Source organism: Anabrus simplex, chromosome 7 (assembly GCF_040414725.1).
Source record: "Anabrus simplex isolate iqAnaSimp1 chromosome 7, ASM4041472v1, whole genome shotgun sequence".
NCBI lineage: Eukaryota > Metazoa > Arthropoda > Insecta > Orthoptera > Tettigoniidae > Anabrus > Anabrus simplex.
In genome coordinates, this window is record NC_090271.1 from 280,264,460 (window position 1) to 280,286,070 (window position 21,611).

At 38.9% G+C, this 21,611-nt stretch overlaps 1 protein-coding gene across 1 annotated transcript in view; it reads left to right on the forward strand.

Annotated features, from left to right (window-relative positions):
• LOC136877554 (TBC1 domain family member 14) overlaps positions 1–21,114 on the forward strand; it is a 586,811-nt gene extending 565,697 nt beyond the window's left edge. The window contains exon 10 of the mRNA XM_067151695.2: positions 19,117–21,114. The gene's annotated coding sequence lies outside the window, so the exon portion shown is untranslated. The remainder of the gene's footprint in view (positions 1–19,116) is intronic.
• Positions 21,115–21,611: the final 497 nt, after the last annotated feature.

A 21,611-nucleotide genomic window follows, 5' to 3' on the forward strand; every position in this document is an offset into this window, starting at 1 on the left:
TTATAGGTGAGCCAGTTTTCAAAACCAGACCACAGAAAGTAACGAATTGTAAAAAATAAAAATAAACGTTAAAAAAACAAAAAAAAGAGGGAAAGCAGGTGCATCTAATAATATGGACAGGGACTGTGTAAAGACTTACAGAAGGCAAAAGTATTAAGTCAACCGTATGTAAAGGCTAATGTCCAGACGAATTACTGAAATTTATGTATGATAATAAAGACATGTACTAAAAGATACAAAAGTTGGAAGCTAGAAAGGCAGCTGGGATGCATATGGTTTCTGGGGATATATTAAAGGCTGTGGGTTAGGATATAGTGCCATATCTGAAATACTAATTTGATCACTGTTTGAATGAAGGAGCGATACCAAGTGAATGGAGAGTTGCACTAGTAGACCCATTGTACAAGGGAAAGGTTGACAAACATAAAGCAGATAATTACAGGCAAGTCAGCTTGTCATGCATTGTTTGTAAGCTCTGGGGAAGCATCCTTTCTGATTATATTACATACGTTTGCAAAATTACTAACTGGTTTGATAGAAAACAGTTTGGGTTTAGGAAAGGTTATTCCAGTGAAGCTCCACTTGTAAGATTCCAGCAAGATATAGTAGATATTTTAGATTCAGGAGTTCAAATGGTCTGTATCGCTATTGACCTATCTAAGGCCTTTGATAAGGTAGATCATAGGAGATTACTGATGAAAATGATGGCACTGGACTAGACCAGAGTTTTTGAAAGGGTGGCTAAATCTCTAGAGAATAGAACTTGTAGATTTAGAGTAGGTGAAGTGTTATCCGGACCTGCAATGATCAAGAGGGGGGCGTCCTGCAGGGCAATCTTGAGAAAGTAGACCAGTTTTGGGTTCTTGAAGAACAGATGGAGAAAATACCTAACAAGAACATTAAAATATTGCTGGGTGATTTTAATGCCCAATTGGGAATGGAAGCACAATACAGATCAACAGTAGGAAGATATCCTGCTCACAAGATGACCAACGGAAATGGAGCAAGACTTGTTGAATTGTGCCAGACGTTTGATCTTCACATAATGTTGATGTTCTATAAACATAAACCAAGTGAACAGAATCTGGTGAGAAACAGATTGACCATGTTGCAGTCTTTAGAAGAGCAATAAAAGAGATTATGAACGTTAAAGTTCAGAGATGTGCAAGTTTTGATTCTGATCATTACCTTTCCAAGGTTAAAATGAATTTCATTCCTCTCAAGAAGATTCCAAACACTGGAAATAAAATTAAGATTAGTAAAAAAGTTCAGGAGGAGTATCACCAGAACTCGACCTTTGAATCTAAGGATTGGACTGACATAGCATCTAAGATCCAACAGGCAGCTAACGCATAATCCTGGCAGCTTCTAAACGAAAACATTGAAAAATCTGAAAGGTAGCTCCTAGACTATGCTATAGAGATGCTACTGAAAAGCTAGGCCTGAACAGCAGGGAAAATTGCAACATTTTGGCTCAACTGTGATGAGCCAATGCAAAGACTATCCATCTCCCTTCCTATTCAAGGTCTCACTAATTTTCAGCCATGTTGTAAGATGGAAATTAAGCCGCTCAGAGACGGCCTGAAAGATAATAAAGCAACTGGGAACTATGAAAATGAAATGGCATATGGCTTTTAGTGCTGGGAGTGTCCGAGTTAATGTTCGGCTCGCCAGGTGCAGGTCGTTTGATTTGACGCCCGTAGGCGACCTGCGGGTCGTGATGAGGATGAAATGATGAAGACGACACATACACCCAGCCCCTGTGCCAGCAAAATTAACCTTTACCCCTCGTCTGTCAGGTGAGGCCCGACATTACGATATTCCCATTCCGGTTACATGTTGGGTGAGACCCAACATGACATTGTATCGCCCACCGCTAGTCTGACGTTTCTTAGCCGACTAAATACACAATGCTGTTCAGTACTGCCATCTTTTGGTTCAGCGTCGAACTTTGTAGAATGCAGATACTATTTGACAGTCAGTCAAAAATCTATTATTTAGATGGCAGTGTAGCCATCGGCTGTCCACTCGCGCTCGAGCGATAGTAAACAAATATGGTCGCTATGTGCTCTTCTAGTCATATATAGCTTACTGTTCAATGTTGTATATGTCATGTAACACACAAAACCACAGTATTTTCGCACCTCTACTCCTTCAGTGTACCCTTATGAATCATCTAATAGCATTTGACGGTGGCTAAAAGTGAACTGGTGATGGTCGGCTTGTGTACCGTAACTCAACATGTGGCTAATGTCGACGGCTGGTGCAATTGTATATCACCAGATCCTGATTTCAAGAAATCACCGTTTACGGCGGTTTCAGCCTACAAACTACCGCAAGGTATGAAACCAGAGACTGAATAGAGTTTTCCAATTGCTTTTTATCGATAATTTTTTCAGTGAAATCATAAACGAAACCAATCGGAATGCGATAACGATAGTAGTAATCATAATAAAAATGCAAAATAATTTGTCTTAAATTGTGCATATTGCTTTTATTTGCTTCAGTATAGATTGCTGTAAATACATATAGCCTAAATACGTCATTTAAAAGCAAATGCTATCTCCAAAATCGTGAAAGATGAATACAGGTCATATAAGATAAAAATTCACATTTAAAATACGAGTAGTAGAGACAACACAGAGAACTTTAATTCGAGGGGTAAGGGTTAACCAATGATGATTAAAATTCTCCATCCTGCCGGGAATCGAACCCGGGACCCCTGTGACCAAAGGCCGGCATGCTAACCATTTAGCCATGGAGCCGGAACTACTGAAGTTAGTGAATTGAGGATACTCTGGACATACTAGTCTGTCTCTTTCAGATGATTTGGAAAACTGGTACTATACCAGTTGAATAGCAGTTGGCACTAATCCATCCTCTCCATAAAAAAGGAGAAAGAAGAATGTTAACAATTGCAGAGGTATATCGATGGTGCCTGTTCTTGACAAGATTCTTTTTAAAGCACTCCTCTTCAGATTCAAAGTTCATCTTGGTAAGCAGATTGGTGAATACCAGGCTGGTTTCCAAAAGGGCCATTCCTATCCGGAACAAATTCTCAATTTGAAGAACATCACCAGATACAAGATAACTGGGAGGTTTGAAAATGTGGTCGTATTTGTGGACTTCAGAAAAGCATACGACTTGATTGACCGACAGTCGTTATTGAATGTTCTGGAAGAGTTTGGAGTGAATGCTCCATCCAGAGACTTGATTAAGCAGACTTTCACCAACACAATTTCCAAGGTAAAATTCAAGAATGTAATCTCAGAGGGGATGGACTTTCTCCACTTGTTTTCAATTGTATTTTGGAAAAGGTAATCTGAGAATGGAGAAATTTGCTGAACATAGAAGGAAACGAAGATCAGTTTTGATTAGGCCCCAAACACAAAGGAGTGTATGTTGATGTGTCTCCCTTTTGCAAATTCAGCAGTCAGCAGGATAAACCTCCTTAAAGAAACAGCAGAGAAAGTAGGACTACAAATCTCCTTTGAGAAGACGAAGTACATGATGAACATCAGTGATGCTCCAGAATGGATGGTAACAGACCATGGATAGATAGGAAGAGTTAAGAAGTTTAAGTATCTGGGTGAAGTAATCCAAGAGAATGGGCTAGAACAAGAAGTGACCAATATCCATATCCAGAAATTAGAAGGAGTGTTCCAGTTGACTAAAAACATCTATAAATAATAAGATGCTGACTTTCGGAGTCAAATTAAGACATTACATCACTTTTGTTAGACCAAAAGGCTTATATGTTTTGGAGACCCTGTGCATGAAAGGAAAAGGACAAGTCAGTTAACTAAATAGAGAATGTAGGCTACTACGGAAGATCGTCGGCAACAGATGGAATGACGGGTAGGTTTGAGTGAAATCGAATAAAGAAGGGTGGAAAAGTTTAAAAATACATTTGTGGGAGAAGCTCCAGCAGTCCACTGGTTATAGAGACTCCTTAACAGTATGGCAGGAAAACACTATCCCAGAAGACTGGTGCTTGTTGTTTAAAAGGGCCTAACATCTAGGTCATTGGCCCTCCAGGAAGACTGGAAGAAGTTTATAATCATACCTCTTTTCAAGAAGGGGAGTAGATGGAAATGCATCAACTGCCATGGAATTACTCTGCTCTCTCAGGGTCTAAAACTTCTGGAAAAAAAACATAGAAAGTAGATTAAGAGGAATGGTAAAACCTTTATTGGAAGAGGAACAATATGGTTTCAGGCCTGGAAGAACATCCACAGACCTTATCTTGGCTGTCAGGATGTTAATGGAAAAGCACTGGGAAAAAGGGGAAACCACTTTTTCTACTATTCCTAGACATTGAAAAGGCTTATGATAGCATATCAAGGGAGCATATCTGAGAACGTCTAAAAGAGCTGGGAGTTTGCGACAGTGTTATTGCAAAAATGAAGATGCTGTACGATAAAACTAGAAGTTGTGTGCAAGTGGATTGTGGGCTGTGCAAATGGTGTGCAATGAAGAGAGGAGTACAGCAAGGCAGTGCTGTGTCACCCCTCCTATTTATCTCCGTGATGGATACCGTAATAAAGGCACTAAAAGGGAAGGAGTAGCGCTCATCTTTGCAGATGATGTGGTTTGTGAAACCAAAAGTGATGTGAAGGAAAAGCTGCAGAAATAGAGTGAAGAGTTTAAGAGATCTGATTTAAATAGCAACAGGGCTAAAGTTATGAGGTGGACAGTCGAATTAGCAAGGCAACTCAATTTTACCACCAAATAAGAAAACTGCTGTGGGATAAACGAGTACCATTGAAAGGTAACATGACATTATATAAATCATATTATACACTCATCCCCACGTATAGCTTAAAAACTACCACATTAAGGAGACAGGACAACTTAAAAGTCCAAGCTGCAGAAATGAAGTTCCTACGCACCATGATACAGAAGACCTGGAAGGACAATTTCAGGAATGATAAAGTTCGAGTGGAGGTAGGAATAGGAGACTCCCTGCTACAGAGGATCCAGAAAGCAAGACTGAAGTGGTTTGGCCATGTAAGAAGGATAAGTGCAAGCAGGACTGCAAGAAGAGAATATGAAAAAACCAAATTACAAAGATATAAATACATTTTAAGTATGGGGACAAAAACAGCTTTAAAACGTTCTTTCCATGTAAACCTATCTTGATATGTACACGATTATCACTTAAGTCTTTGTCAATAGATTAGTCATAAAGACAGTTGAAAGTGCCACAGTGGAGCACTATGAAATGTAAAGTAAACATGTAATTGAGATTAAACTGAATCGTGATATTGGAATGTCTTTTCTCTTTTTTTCTCCACAAGTTGTATTTTAAGTGTGAAACATTATTTCATTTTTAAGTCCTTTGGTTGATAGATTAAATCTTCTGTATAAATCGCAAAAATGATAAGTGTAAGACAGACAATTAAAAAATCCAGATATTACTCTGTCCTTGAAATTAAAAAACACCAGATTGTTTGAACTGATATTGGAGTACTTTTGAGTTGAAGTACATTAAAATGAGAATCTTAACACATAGGCAAGCAAGCTATAACTTGAATTGTTATTATGAATGTGTTGGGTTTCTTTGGCGATCTTCTTCTTTCCTAGCCTATTTCAATCCACTGCTGGATGTACACCTCTTCCACATGCTTCCATCGTCTTTGGTCTTGAGCCTCTTGGAACCAGTGTGTTCCAGCCAACAGCTTTATGACATCGAGCCATCCCTTCTGGGGTCTTCCAATGCCTCTCTTGTGTTCCCATGGTCTCCAGTGAACAATCCTGGAGGTCCACCTATTGTAGTCTTGTCAAGCTATGTGTCCTACCCATTGCCACTTTAGACTTGCTACTCTCTCCAGGATGTCTGTTACATTCATTCTTCTCCTGATGTCCTCTGAACGGATCTTATCCCTGAGGCTGATCCCTAGCATCTATTGCTCCATAGCTCGTTGTGTTCGCTGAAGCTTGTGAGCACTTGCCTTAGTCAGAGTCATTGTTTCCAGACCGTAAGTACTGACTGGCAGCACGAACGTACTTGTTACAGAAGAAAACTTCATCTGTTTCATTACTCTAATTTATTTCAGGATGACCTAATAAATGCACACACACATATTCAATCACAAACAATTCTAACTAGTTATTAATGGCCACACTACTAATTACCAGTCTATTTACAAATCTCTCTACCTTATGGCACAGCAAGTGTCCAGCCCATTCCTTTACCTGGGACACTAATCCTTACTTTCACTTTCCCCAAGTCCAGTCACCTCCTGTGCGTAGACAGCTGGATTAGAACACTGGCTATACAACATATGATGACTGTTCGTTGGTTCGACTCCACACTTCACATGGTTCGACTCCACACTTCACACAGTCCCATGCAGTGAACAACTAAACAGCCCAACAGTATTCAACAACAGGATGATACCCACGATAGCGAACATTAACACAGGTCTATTTATCCTCACACTCACGATAGTGCATTTCCTTGCTAGCTCACGGCGATCCTCAGTTCACAGAATCACACAGTACAGTCCTTTGTTCTGTCACCTCTGGTTACACACTCACTGGTCTCTCCGAAGCTACAACAACAACAACAACTCCTCGTTCAGACCTCGGTGGGACACTGGCGACAGCCAACACCTCTATCGCCCTCAGCCGAGCCACCGAACCCCAGCTCACTGAGTCTCACACTGACTCCCACACGGAGTCCAACTCTGACTGACTGTCCGCAACTAGGCTCCCTTTTTATAGCTTGCGTGATTTGATCCAGAAATTTCACAATGTCACTACAGGCAGAACATTCCCGCTGAATCTCCAAGGAACTCGCAGGTAAGCAGGCCGCTGAGAACAATACACGGGAAGGCCGGCTGGGAGATTCCAGGTCGTCTGAGTCACCAGTCCCTTCCTGGAAGTACCAAAAGGTGCTACTACAGGGCCGGCACATAACAGTATTATAAACCTTGGTGTTCAGATTAACTGGAACATCCTTGTTGGTCAGGATGAATGTTAAGTTTTCGGAATGCTATCCAACTCATACCTATTCTGCGAGGAATTTCTGCACGTTAGTTGTCTTTTCCAAGTTTTATCTTGTGTCCAAGATAGATGTACTCATTGACAGCTTCTATATATTGGTTTCCCAAAGTGGTTGACCGTCTGGGTTTAGTATTTTCGTTTTACCAATGTTCATTTCCAAACCAATCTTAGCAGAGGCAGTTTTTAATTCTTGGATCATGTTTTCTAGCTCTTCTAAATTTTCACTTATGAGCACAATGTCATCGGCAAAACGCAGGTGGTTCAAATACAACCCGTTGATTTTTATTCTTTTATTATCCCAATGAAGGGTTTTGAATACATCTTCCAAAGCAAGGGTAAACAGCTTTGGAGAGATTGTGTCACCTTGGCGAACTCCTTTGCCAACTGGGATGTTATTGGTGATGAGGTCTTCATTCACTCTGACTACCATTGTTGCTTGATCATAAATATTTTCCAGGAGCTTTATATACTTCAAGTTTATCATGGCAGTTTGAAGTGCCTTCACGATTGCCCAAATCTCCACTGAGTCAAAAGCTTTCTTACAATCAGTGAAGGCCTGATGAAACTTGATGTTGTACTCAGTGGTTTTTTCAGGAAGAAGACTACCGTATTTTATTGCATAATTCCCCCCTTTTTCTTCTCGAAAAATTTTCTTGAAAGCACTAGGGAGGGAATTATGCGAGTGGTGCTTCTAGGCATTCAGAAAGGAAGGGAAACGATGTATTAGGTAAAAGTTATATTTACGGTAATACTGGTATGTGAAAAAAGTGGTACCTACCGGTATTTATTTTCAATTAACACAAAGGAATACCACGGTTTCATTAGGCTGCAATGAAGAGCAGCAATGCATTGTTTCATTTCTCTCACTATTCTGCGCCCTCACTTTCGTCACTATCATCACTATTTTCAGGTTCAGATAACACATCATCTTAATTTTCACTATTCCACAACATGTCCTCGGAACCGTCAATGGCACAAGAAATTCCAGTTTTTTTAAATAAACTCTTCTTAACAATATCGACACTAATTTTCTCCCACGCCCGGATTATCTACTCGCACATCGTCGGTATTGATGGCTTCCTTATCTTGCCTCCTGGAGTCAGTTGATAAGATCCCGCCGCCGTCCATTCTGAATACAGGCATTGAAGATGTTCTTTGAAAAGTTTCTTGACGCTGACATCTAAAGGTTGAAGAATGGAAGTTAAACCTCCAGGGATGATGACAGGATGGGACTTCATCAGTTTCATTTTCTCTTTTACAGCTTCCAAAAGGTGACCCCGGGAACTGTCTAGGACAAGAAGGGACTTCTTTTGTAATAATGCCCCTGGTCGTCTTCCCCATACTTCCTCCAACCAGTCCACCATCAAGTCTGCTGTCATCCATCCCTTTTCTTGAACTCGTAAGTGAATTTCATATGGGATAGCCTCCTTTGGTAATGTCTTCCTTTTAAAGATGGCATACGGTGGAAGTTTATTGCCGTCTGCTGTAATGCACAACATCACTGTGCATCTTAGACTCTCCACTCCAGTTGTCTTCACAAGGACGCTTTTTGAGACAGTTGGAGCAACGGTGGTGTTATGCGGCATATCAAAAAACACTGGCGTCTGGTCAGCGTTACCAATCTGAGAGAGTAAATAGTCATATTGTTGTTGCACTTGCATTACGTAACGATGGAACTCGATTACCTTATCTGTGTAGTCTCGAGGTAAACGCTGGCACAAAGATGTTCTCCTCCGTAAACTGAGATTTTACCATCTCGTAAAACGAATCACCCAACCAATGCTTGCTTTAAAATCCTTTCTGTCAATGTTGAGCGTGGCAGCTATCTCACGAGCTTTGTTCTGTATCATTTCATAAGAGACAGCATAACCATCATTCCGAAGTTCATTAACATAAGCAATTACACCATTATCATTTTCAGGATATTTCCCTGTTTTAGGCCCACGGAAAGATTTGGAGCTTGCCTTTGCAGTCATGAGTTTATCTTTTTGTATCCGTCAATACCGCATTGAATTAGGATCAACGGAGAAATGTCTTCCTGCAGCTTTCACTCCGTTTGTATCAGCGTAAGATAACACATTTAATTTAAATTTTGCCGTGTAGTTTGAATATTTCGACATTATGACGACTTGTAACAAACTGACCTAGAAACATGTCTGCAACTTCACTGTTCAAATTTGCAGTATGTTGTGACAATGGAAACATTTTTATGTCAAGTACCGCTGTGTTCATTGTTGTCCATTACCAGGTCATTTGAAGGCCGCTCCAGTAAGAACAAAACAGGAGAGGGAATTGTGCGTGATATTAATAAAATAATTTTTAATGATGAAAAATCGTAGGGGAGGGAAATATGCGAGGGGGGAGCTTATGCGATAAAATACGGTAATAGTCTGGATGTGTTCGACAGTTGAGAAACCTTTACAAAATCCCGCTTGCTCGGCAGGTTGATAAAAATCCAGTTCTCTTGTGATGTGGTTGGTTATAATTTTAGTCAGGAGCTTGTAAAGGTGTGATAAACTCACAGGACGATAGTTCTCTAAATTTTCCTTATCACCTTTCTTCAAGAGTAGTATTACTTCAGCATTTTTCCAATTTTCAGGTATTCTTCCGAGTTAATACACTTGTTGAGGAGTATTCTTACGGTTTCTAACCGATCTCTTCCACCTTATTTCAGCATTTAATTTGTTATTTTATCCTCCCCAGGGGATTTTTTATTCCTTAGTTGTTTAAACGCATTTTCAATCTCAGCAGTGGTTACTTCCGGTGTTATTTCATGTGTATAATATTGGGCTAGTTGTTAATCACTGGGTTGTTTATTAATGGTTGATGTATACAGCTTGTAGTAGAAATCTCTAATAACTTCAGTAATGTTTTGTCTATCTGTGACTATTTCTCCATTTTGGTTCTTATGTAATTTTTGGTCTTCCTGTAGACATGTTGTTCTTTAAAATCTTCATGGTTTTATTTTCTTCAATTGTCTGCATGATCATGTTATTATTAAATTTCCTTAGATCTTTTCTTATTTCCTTGCGAATGGTCTTGTTAAGATTTTTGTATTCTGCTCTGTCCCTGTCCATTGTCTTCCTGGCCTTAATGAGCTGTATGGTATTAAGTGAAAGTCGGTTCATGTTATTAGTTTTCTTCAATGGGATCTTCTTTGCTGCATTTTGAATACTGACTGTAATTTTCTCATTGAGTTTGTTCACGTCCAAGTATTTCAAATCTTCTATTGGGTTAAGTTTTTTTGTTAAGAGCTTGTTGAAATGATTGATGTTTTTCTAAGTCCTCTACTCTTGGAAAAGTTTGCCCCCTTGTCATATTGGACCGTTCAAGTTTAAGGTCAAATGTGAAGGTCGCTCGAACTAGCCTATGGTCACTTCCTGTATCAAATCTGTTAAGAACAGTAACATCTGTACAATATTTCTTCTTGTTGGAGATCTAATTGGACTAAAATCCAGGAGAGAAACTCCTGTCAAAGTTAGTCATTATTACTTGAAGTTGAAATCTTGGGCTTAGTAGTTCAATTGGTGGCTTCATCCCTTTGAAGCATGGTGTTAGAAATTTCCACCGAAGCTTATGAAAAGGTCTAAAAGAAAATTCGAGTAATTACAAAATGTCAGGAGAACTGAAATTATTGGTGCTAATCAGAAAAGAAATGTATTCCGAGTAGTTATTCCCTCGCCAATCTTCCTTTCGGGTGGTCAGCTTGCAGACAGCCTTGTGTTAAACTGAGAACAGCTGATCGACTGCAGCATGTGGTAAGAGTGAGGATTCTAAGAACAGCTTCTACCACCAACTAAACACAGTCCTCACCAAGGAGAGGGTTGAGGGGAGGGAGTAGGGGAACTGTGTATATCTGTTATGGTAGATTTTTGTGCCTTATGAAAAATGATCTGATAATTTCCCCAGAAAAGAATACTAAGATTTTCTGTTATTTCGTTCAAATTGCTATTTGGATTGTGTCTTTGATCGATGTGAACAAAAATATTCTCAAAAATATACTATGACTGAAGGATGTCTCTAAATAGGAGATGAAACTTGTCCCATTAAATTTATTGTTAGTAAGGGATTAGAATAAATTATCAAGGGTAAAGTTTGATAAATTTCCCAGTTCTTTGAAATTGTTTTAGAAAGGACTAGGTAACAATTGATAAGGAATGTGCCACCTGGGTGACAGACCTAAATGCAGATCATTGATTGACTGATTGATTCATATATACCCCCTAAGGTGGGTCAACGGCTTCGGGCAGAGGAGCCTCCTTAGGATTGGGTGATGGTCCCCCAGTGGAGGAAATGCCACTGAAATCCAGTGTGTTATGACCCAACAGCAAAGCAGGCAGAGGAGAAACTTCTTATTTCTTAGTTCCCAACGGCTGTAGGGGTGGAAGAGGTCATGCCAGATGGATTGGCTGTAAAGGCGCAACTCAATTGTACTGTGAGTCTGCGGCAGTCCATTGCAGTTCTGGTGCTGGAAACTGCATGTCTCATGCTTTATGTGCTGCAGTGAATGGCTCCAGGACCATAGCTTGTGGGTCACTCGCCGGCAAGTTGCAATTCACCTTAAACAAATTCATGCCTATGGCATTCTCTCCTGCTGTTCCTCTAAAATCCGAACAGTGATGGGATAAGGGTGATGGAAGCAGGGTTGGGTAAACTGGAAGCTTCTAGTCTGGACATGCACGTTGGCGGCAGATGTGCGATGGTCGCCTTCCGTGACTGCTTAGGGATTCGGTCCTGCATCTGTTACTGGGCAAGCCTATTTAGGGCCACCACTGCCCACCCTACATGGGGAAGGCCCTAGAAAATGTGGGCTAAACATCGGTAGTAACATTCAAAACCTGCCTGGGAAACCGCACTCAGAGAGTTACCCAAACTTGCGGTCGAAATCATGAAAGAAAGAAAGAAATCTACATTCATCACTATTGGTGCATGGAATGTCAGAACATTATTAGACAAGGATAACAGACCAGAAAGAAGAACAGCTCTCATCAGCCATGAGCTAAGGAGACTAAACATTGATGTCAACGCCCTGAGTGAAACCAGATTTGCGGGAGAAGGAAAAATCGTCAAGGCTTCATCAGGCTACACCATCTTCTGGGAAGGAAAGGAGGAAAATTAACGTTGCATCCATGGTATGGGTTTTGGAGTAAGACCGAAATGTTGAACAATCATCAACTCGCTCCCATTGCAGTAAATGAAAGACTTGTGACTCTCCGCATACCTCTTGCAGGAGGTAGATTCAGTACTCTCATCTCCTCATATGCCCCCACTATTAAGGATGAGGAGGATTCTAAGAACAGCTTCTACCACCAACTGAACACAGTCCTCACCAAGGTGCCTGCTACATACAAGCTTGCACTACTAAAAGATTTCGACACCAGAGTGGAGAGGGACAACCTCTTATGGGTAAACATGGAATTGGGAACTGCAGTGTTACTTCTTGGCCTGTGTGCTGAGCATGAGCTCTTTATCACCAATATCAAATTCCAACTGCCAAATTGTTGCAAGACTACCTGGATGCAGCTACGCTCTAAACATTGGCATATGATAGATTATGTCATTACTTGACAGTGTGACAAGAATGATGTCCTAATCACGAAAACAGCATGGAATATTGACTACTGCTGGACATATCATAAACTTACTAGTCGTTGGCATTGATGCTTTCACAGCCCGTACTTATAGACATGATATAGGTTTTTGGGCTTATGCCGTATCAAGAAAATAAGGTGAATTTCTTTACATTTCACAGAGAACTTTGCTCTGTATCATCAGAAGAAAATACAAAACCAATCACTTCTTTTCGAATCAACGACTAGGATAATTAGAATTGAAACGCGCTAAATATACCACTTGGTCTATGCACTGCACCAACATTTCTAATTGCGCCATGTTGGGTGACCAAATAAATGCACCGGTTGCTTGTCTCCTCAAATTATATATATATATATTTTTTTTTTTTTTTTTTTTATAACGTGTGATCGACTGAGGAACTGCATCTCCTCTTTTCTAGTTTACCAGCATATCCATTTCTTCTTAAATGTAATTAAGTAAAAAAAAAAAGAATCAACTTTCAAGTTCATCCAATCACAATCTTGGAATAATTCGACTTAAACTATTCTTCTATAATAATGAAATAAAATAGCAATAATAATTATTAAAAATCCTTAACTTCTGGTTTTATTCATGATCATAATGTATCTTAGGATGAATCATTAAATTATTAAAATGTTCAATTACAAATGTTGCATTCTCAAAAAAAATACATTTAATATAGTTCTTGATTGAAATCCGATCATCATCTCATGTTGTACTTATTGAATCGAGATATTAAAATGAGGAAAAATCAGTTAAAATATTTATCAATCATGTTGATTATCAACGTTGTTAAAATATCAAGAATGCTTATTTATGACTTCCACAAGTCATTAATTTTATCTTATTTTCTCAAACTTCACTCATAACTTAAGCAGAATAAGTAAGTTCCATTTATCATAGCTTCCAATTGAAAGTTAGAAACTTCATTTTGTTTCGTACTGAACTGGGATTACAGTAAAATGAAAATGTTAAAGGTCCACCTTTTCAATACCATGAATGTTTATTGATGTGAATATATATCACATAACGTCTAGAGAAGGTTGGTACTAGTTTCAACGCTCATTGCGCGTCATCATCAGCCAACAAATCAATTGAGCAAAATGCAACTTATCAAATAGCAATATATAACACATGATAGCACCTACAAGACAAATATTAAACTATGACTAGTTGAAATATAAAACACATGGCAGCAAATACAAGGATTAATGTTGAAAGCTAAATTGTCAGAAGTTAAAACAATGAAATCAAAATAGAGAAGGTACCTAACAATAGTTAGGGTATGATACACGAGAAAGTAGTCCAGCTTGAAGTTTGTAGATCATAAGGCGTATCTATATACAACATTTAAATGCACCAACTAAGGCAAATTTTAAATGTAACATTAAAATGATGAGGGTATGGTGCGTATAACCATCTAAAACATATGACAGCACCTATAAAGTCACTGTTAGATTATAACCAGTTGAAATGATGTGGTGTGTCTGACTGTAAAACATAACATTTTTGAGAAGGTATCCCAGTTGTTGAGTCTTGATAAACAAGAGAATAGTCCAGCTTGAAGTGCATAAATCATAAGGCCTCATATGTTATCAGTGGGAAGAATAATCTTGTTCTCGTAAGTTGCGGTAATTAACAAGTTTAATTCAGGTGGTTTTGAAGCCAACAATGCGGTCTTGTGAAGATCATAATTTGAATTAATGTCACGATTCCCAGTTCAGTATGGAAACGTGGAGACCTGACGAAAAGATTGAAAGTCAAATTAGGCGTGATATAAATGTACTTAGCCAAAAGAAATATAAGGGAAAGGAGGCGAACTCATCTTTAGTAGCGTGATGGCATAGATGTTGAAAGGAGAGGAGCTGGGCTAATGAAGAGAGCAATAATGGAGGCCGAGTAGCAGAAGGGAAGGGAGAGTGAGGGGAGGGGAGGGGAAGGGGGGAAAAGGAGGAGCTAAAGCTGAGGAGTAGGGCTATGGTGGGGCAGAGGGATGAGGTAGTGGGGGTAAGTGACGGGGATGTGGATTGCACATGGCTTGAAAGATAGCGCTAGTGTTTGGAAATCTGATATTTTTAAACAAGTTAATTAAGAAATCGAAAAGGATATTAGGCTTGTCAGAGATTTCATTTAAGTTGAAGTTAGGATTAAAGTATTGATCGAAATGGATGAAACAATTTTCTATTATGTTCATGAGAGGCCCTTTATTGGCCATTTGAAGGATCTCTAAATCGTGTTCAGTGTTGGTAAACTTGTGGTTGGAGTCAGAGATATGTTGACCTATTGCTGAAAACCTATTGTATCTTATAGCGTTGACGTGCTCTGAATATCTAGTGGTGAAACTGCGTCTTGTTTGCCCGACGTATGAGGAACTGCAGTCATTGCATTTGAATCTGTAGATTCCAGACTTTAAGAAAGTATTGGACATGTTAACTGATGGGGAATTGTGCAGAGTTTCAGAGTTCCTGTTATTTGTTCTGAAAGAAATTTTTACGTTACGTTTACTGAAGAGATTGGTGATTTTGTAGACATCTTTGTTGAAAGTAAAGGTGGAAGAAGTGGCGTCTTTAGATTTCTCTTTAGTAAGAGTGGTCTTAGGTCGGTGTCTGAATTTGTTGATAATCTGTTCTATAAAGGGTTTATTGTAACCGTTAAATTTGGCGATTGCACGAGTAGTATTGAGTTCATTTTTCAAGTCTTTCTTTGACATGGGTATTGTGAAGGCACGGTGGACTAAACTATTATAGGTAGCACGTTTGTGTGCTTGGGGATGTGTGGAGTCTTGACGAATGGTAGTTGCAGTTTGTGTGGGTTTCCTGAAGATTTTGTAAGATCTTCACGATCTTAACAGCATCGATCCCCACATTAAATTTACACTTGAGTCTGAAACAAACAGGTTAATCAATTTTCTATATTTGACCATTCATAGACACCCTTCCTCTTTTTCTTACAAAATCTCAGTATAGAAGTGTTGTGTCTCCTTCTAGAATAATCTTTGTAATAGATTGTAGTGGTGAGCTATCTTGCGTCGATTCAACAAATAGGGTGTTCAATAAAGCCTTAGATGTGGGAGAATTCACAATGTAGCGAGTGTTGAAAACCCTAGTGTTGACAGAGAGGTGACTAGCCTTGTTGGTTGTTTGAGACGATCTGGCTTTCATTATGATAGCCATATTGGAGTACAGAATGTAAAAGTTTCAAACAAATTTATTAAAAAACCACCATTCCAATACTTTACAATCTTTAAGTTTAAGATACAAATATTATATAACATGTAATACTCATAACATGTAACGTAATGCTGTAATCGTGAAGTGAAATCCATAATCATTACGGAAAATCCGTAATAGTTGGCACCTCTGATCAAAGCTAAACGGGATGCCTATCTATCCGTTTCTCAAGATCCATCCTCCAGAGAGAAGAAAATGCGTTTTCAAGAACTAAAACAGAAGTGTCAGTCTGAAATCAGAGAAATAAAGAACTGGTGGCAGCAAAAAGCCATGGAACTTCAGAAATTCTCAGATATCAGGGACTTACGCAACTTTTACGCAGGACTGAAAGAGCTGTGTGGTCCTGTCTGCTTATTATCAGGAACTCTGAAAGCTGTTGATAATACTACCATTCTTACAGACAGCCAGGATATCTTGAAACGATGGAAAGAGCACTTCAGCTCACTCTTGAACCGTAGTTCTGCTGCTGCTGAAGATTTTCAACATGTTCCTCAACATACTCCCCAACTCTGGGTGGGCACTCCTCCAACCTTCCAAGAGTTTATCAAAGCTCTCAGCAGAATGAAAACAGGGAAGGTTCCAGAATTGGACAACATTCGTCTTGAACTCATTCGAAGTGGAGGCTCACCTCTAAAAACTAGGCTTTTCTATCTGATTTTTCTAATCTGGGAAACCAAATATGTTCCTGGTGCCATGAAAAACTCCAGAATAGTTACAGTCTTCAAGAAAGGTAACTGTGGAAACTACCGTGGTATATCCCTGCTCTCCATAACTAGAAAAATATTTGCTAGAATCTTACTGAATCGACTTCAGGTTGTTACTACCGAAATTTCAGTGTGGGTTTCGTGCCTCTCATGGTACGATTGACATGATCTTCTGTGCACGACAATTCCAAGAGAAGTGCAGACCTCTGTTCTTAGTGTTCTATGACTTTGACAAGGCCTTGGATGCGGTTTCTCGAAATGCTATGTGGATGGTTTTGAGGCACTTTGGATGCTCCGAGCATTTTGTTGGTCTGATCCAAGCTCTCCATGATGGTATGTTTGGTCACGTACTGTATCAGAATGATATCTCGGAAGAATTTCCAATCACAAATGGACTCGAGCAAGGATGTGTACTTGCACCAACACTTTTCGCCCTGTACCTGGGAGCTATGCTTTATGAGACAACACCTGCAAACAACACAGGTGTGAAAATTAAATATCGGTATGAATTGGGAGGGGGGGCTTTTCAACCAGGCCAGACTTTGCTCCAAAAGATTAACCTATTCCACCTGGGTCACAGAATTGCAATATGCAGATGACTATACTTCTCCAGCCCATACACCAGAAGAGCTTCAACAGTCTGTCATCTGCTTTAACAAAGCTTATGAACATTTTGGCCTGACTGTCAACCTTCAGAAGACAAAAGTGCTTACTCAGCCTGCTCCTGGACCCCCCTCCCAGATTTTGATATCACCATATCTGGCACAGCTTTGGAAAGGGTGGAGCACTTTTCGTACCTTGGGAGTATTCTCTCAACGCACTGTACCTCTGAGAAGGACGTGGAAAATAGAATACAGGCTGCCCATGTGGCTTTTGGACATCTCTCACATCGTGTATTCCAGAACAAAAATAATGGTGTACCAAGCTGTTGTTATTTCTATGTTACTCTACGGGTGTGAAAGCTGGACCCTATATTGCCTGGAACGCTTTCATCAACAAAAACTTAGATCCATCATGAACATCAAATTGGATGACTATATAACTAACATAGCAGTTCTCGAGAAAGCAAAACTAAACAGTATCGAAGCCACCACCGTTAGTCATTGGCTTAGATAGGCAGGCCATATCCATCGTATGAGTGACAGCAGACTCCCTCGGCAAATTATGTATGGTGAACTCAGCACTGGCAAGAGGACTCGTGGTGCTCCTCTGAAGCGATATAAAGACCAACTTAAGCAGACCATGAGGACCAACTTAAGCAGACCATGAGGAGAGTAGATATAAACCCAAATACTTGACATACTCTCACATTGGATCGCCCTTGCTGGTGTGCTACCATCACAGCTCCAGTTGCACAGTTTGAGCAGGAACATTGAAGACAGGAAGAGGAAACTTGCCAGAGAAAGAAGTTACGTCAAACACTGCCATGTCCCCCACCTTCCATTGGAACGTGTGGCCGCATGTTTTATGCTAGAATTGGTCTGATGAGCCATCACTGCCATCTTCATCGTGTGGACTAAGGATTACGGAACAGTAGGTGAGAAATGAAAACTTGGATACGAGTATCGGCCGAGGACGATGACCATTTTATTTCAAGAATGAAAGTGTCAGAGTATTGAGTATCAAGACAAATAAAATATATTATCAAGTATCAACAAAAACCAGTATCGACCGATCTCTATTGTTATACACCAAAGCCAAACTGAATAACCTCAACAATCAACACGTGTTTAAAAGATTCCCCCCATTCACTCTACTAGAATAAGTCATATAATAGTAAAACACAAGTCTAACTCCATGAAATTATATATATAGTCTTACAATGGGCTTTGCGTCGCACCAACATAGATAGGTCTTACGGCGGTGATGGGACAGGAAAGGGCTAAGAGTGGACGTGGCCTGGTGTGAAAATGGGAAACCATGGCAAACCATCTTCAGGGCTGCCGACAGTGGGGTTTGAACCCACTATCTGCCGGATGCATGCTCATAGCTGTGCGCTCCTAACCTCATGGTCAACTCACCTGGTTTTTAATTTATTTGCTGAATCCAAAATAGGTTTGTGACTAAGGTTATTTTTGTATAAAAATGTGAAAACGCACTAAAATGCTCAGTCCACAGTGTAAGATCTAACTTCACCAGCTCAGTCTTCTGTGTATTAAAAAATTAAGGTATAATCTGTTATTAAATGTTTTCTTTTTCAGGTATTTTCTAATTTTATTAATCCTGCATTACTTTTGAGAGACTGATAAACTTCAGTTAAAGAGAAACTGACTATTGACGTGGGCATTCTCATGATGTTTGTTTTGGCCATTTGTTATTTGTATACTTGATCTTGTTACTTGTTTGTATGTCTATTTATTTTTATTTCAAGAAGAAAAAATGTATGATGCATTACATTTATCATAGTTTGTGTTCATTAATTCATCTGATGACAGGATAAGTGAGAAGTCCTCAATGTATCTTGTGATTTATGAATGAATGAATGAATGAATAAATGAACGTGCATGAGTTGACATGTATTCTTTTAATCTAACCTAATATTATAAATATTATAAAACTTTTCTTTTACTTCACAGTTAATTATGGTAGAGGTGCCATTGTGAGACCAGCATCGTGCTGTTGACATGCCTTAGCAAAAATGGAGCAAGAGGATGTGTGCCGAATGTCTCTTGTCCTAGGATTAAATATTTGAGGTATATTATTTCCATGAGCAGAGTGGAGTATGAAGCATGAAGCTGTATGTATACCTGTTAATACCTGGTTACATATGTTTATACAAACGAAATCTCCTTTGTTAATTAGTTTAGATCAAAGAAGGATATGGTTATTAGAACATGAAATGACTAATTTTAAATAGATATTCTTATTCTTCCTTAATACAGTATGCAAATATTTTATTACAAACTGTGACATCCAGTTATTTAGAGATGCATGGTTATAAATTGCTTTTCTTCTTTTCATTTCTGGTGAAAAAAAAGCAACCCTTAAGATGCATGTTAAATGCTGGTATGCTTTATACTCGAATCTGTATCAATCTATTGAGGAGTAACAGAACAATAGAAGTGTGTAATTTTTATTTCAAGAAGAAAAAATGTATGATGCATTACATTGTTGATAAACTGAATGACAGTGTTGTTGCATATTTGTGTGCTTCCTACCATAAATTAGTTTAATATTTGTCAATTCTGAATTGGATAGTGTGAATGTTTTATATTGTTTTGTATAAATATATATATATATATACACACACATACATACAAAATGGCTTTAATATATTGAATACTTTATAAACTTTTGAGAAACCAAAATACCAGTACTAGTTAGTTGTAGATTTTCCTTGGTTGTAAAGAATCATTGTAGACTTTCTTCAGAGAAATTGATTTTAGAGACTAATGAGTTATCTAAAGATGAATTAATTTTTTGAGATTTGATTATAATATTTTTGGTGGGAGTAATTGTGATAAATGTTTCTTTTTTGAAAAGCTCAATATATTGTAACTAAGGAAGGAAGGAAGGAAGGAAGGAAGGAAGGTGTAGATCATTTTGCTGGGTCTGTATAAGGATATTAGTAAATTATAATGTAATAGGAAAATAATTTTATTGGAATTTATATTTTTCTATTATATTTATTTGTGTGAAATCATCACTCTAATTTAAGTGTTTAAAAAATAAAACATCTGTCAGACACTCTTTAATGTTGCAGATAATAGGTCTGATTTCAAAACAAAGTTTAACATTAAAACATTTCAATAGATACTTCTTCATATTCTAGCAATATATTTGAATAATCTCTACTGCTGGGTACAAGTCATATCACTGAAAATATGGACATTAAAGATATTAAGAAAATATCTGCTGTAATTCTAACAGTTCCATTGATGTAGAAAAGTAGTGTAGTTGGTGCTTTACTCTCTTCATATCATTATGAAGAAATCTCATATAACTGATTCTCTCTCGATCTTATGTCCTCTCTAAGTATTGCTTGATATTCTAAACTTCACACACATGAAAGAAGAAATATTGCAATATGTAGTTCTTAGAAATCAAACAAGTTATTATTAGTCTATTATTAATTTTTTATATTTTGTTTTAGAATGTGACTAAAGGTTGTTTTACTTCTTGCTCTCTGATTTTGATATTTTCTTCACTACAGGCTCATTCCTCCCAAATTTGGTAGAGCCTGAGAATGAGTTTCAAGAAGTTGATGTAGGCTCCTAATCAAAACCTTGCTTCTTTCATCCATTATAATATTAGGAGCTTGAAAACCACAGAACACAAACGACACAAATTCAGGATGAAAATCAAATCAATTTTCTACCACACAACTTTGCTCTTCGAGTTTCCACTTTTCAAGATAACTAGCAAATACAAGGGCGAATCAAAGTAAGTTACACTAGCTCGCCGCAAGAGCATGCTGTGTGTCATGACCATGGCCAATGCACAGCAAGCTACAGTAACTACTGACACGTTCAATAGGAAGGTTGGTGTTGTATCCCGTCTTGTTGTGTGTGCAGAGCGGGCTGGGCTCAATGGCATGTCAACTGGATGTTCACTCCAAATTGGAGGTGTGTGCAACGATCAGATTTCTATGGGCTAAACGACTCATTTGCACGGACATTCATCATGAAATCACTGCTGTATATGGTGAGCGTGCAATTTTTCACCCAGGTTTTTTTAAAGTGGTCCAAGCAATTTGACGCCGGACGCATGAATATTGCGAAGGCAGACCCGCAACGTCCAGTACCATTGCAAATGTTGACTGCGTGGATGGGATCATTTGAGCGAATCAGTGCATAACACTGCAGGAAATTGTCAGAATGCTGGACATTTCGTATGGCAATGTGTTCTCCATTGTTCACCAGCACCTTGAATTTCATCAACTGTGTCAAAGATGGTTCCCACGTCTGTTCACCAATGTTCACAAGGGACTACGTTTCCAATCGTCACTGACATTTTTGCAACGGTATTCTGTGGAGGGCAACAAGTTTTGGCGGTGAATCGTCACAAGGGATGAAATGTGGGTCCACCACTTCACCCCCAAAACATAGAGAACATCGATGGAATGGGTGCG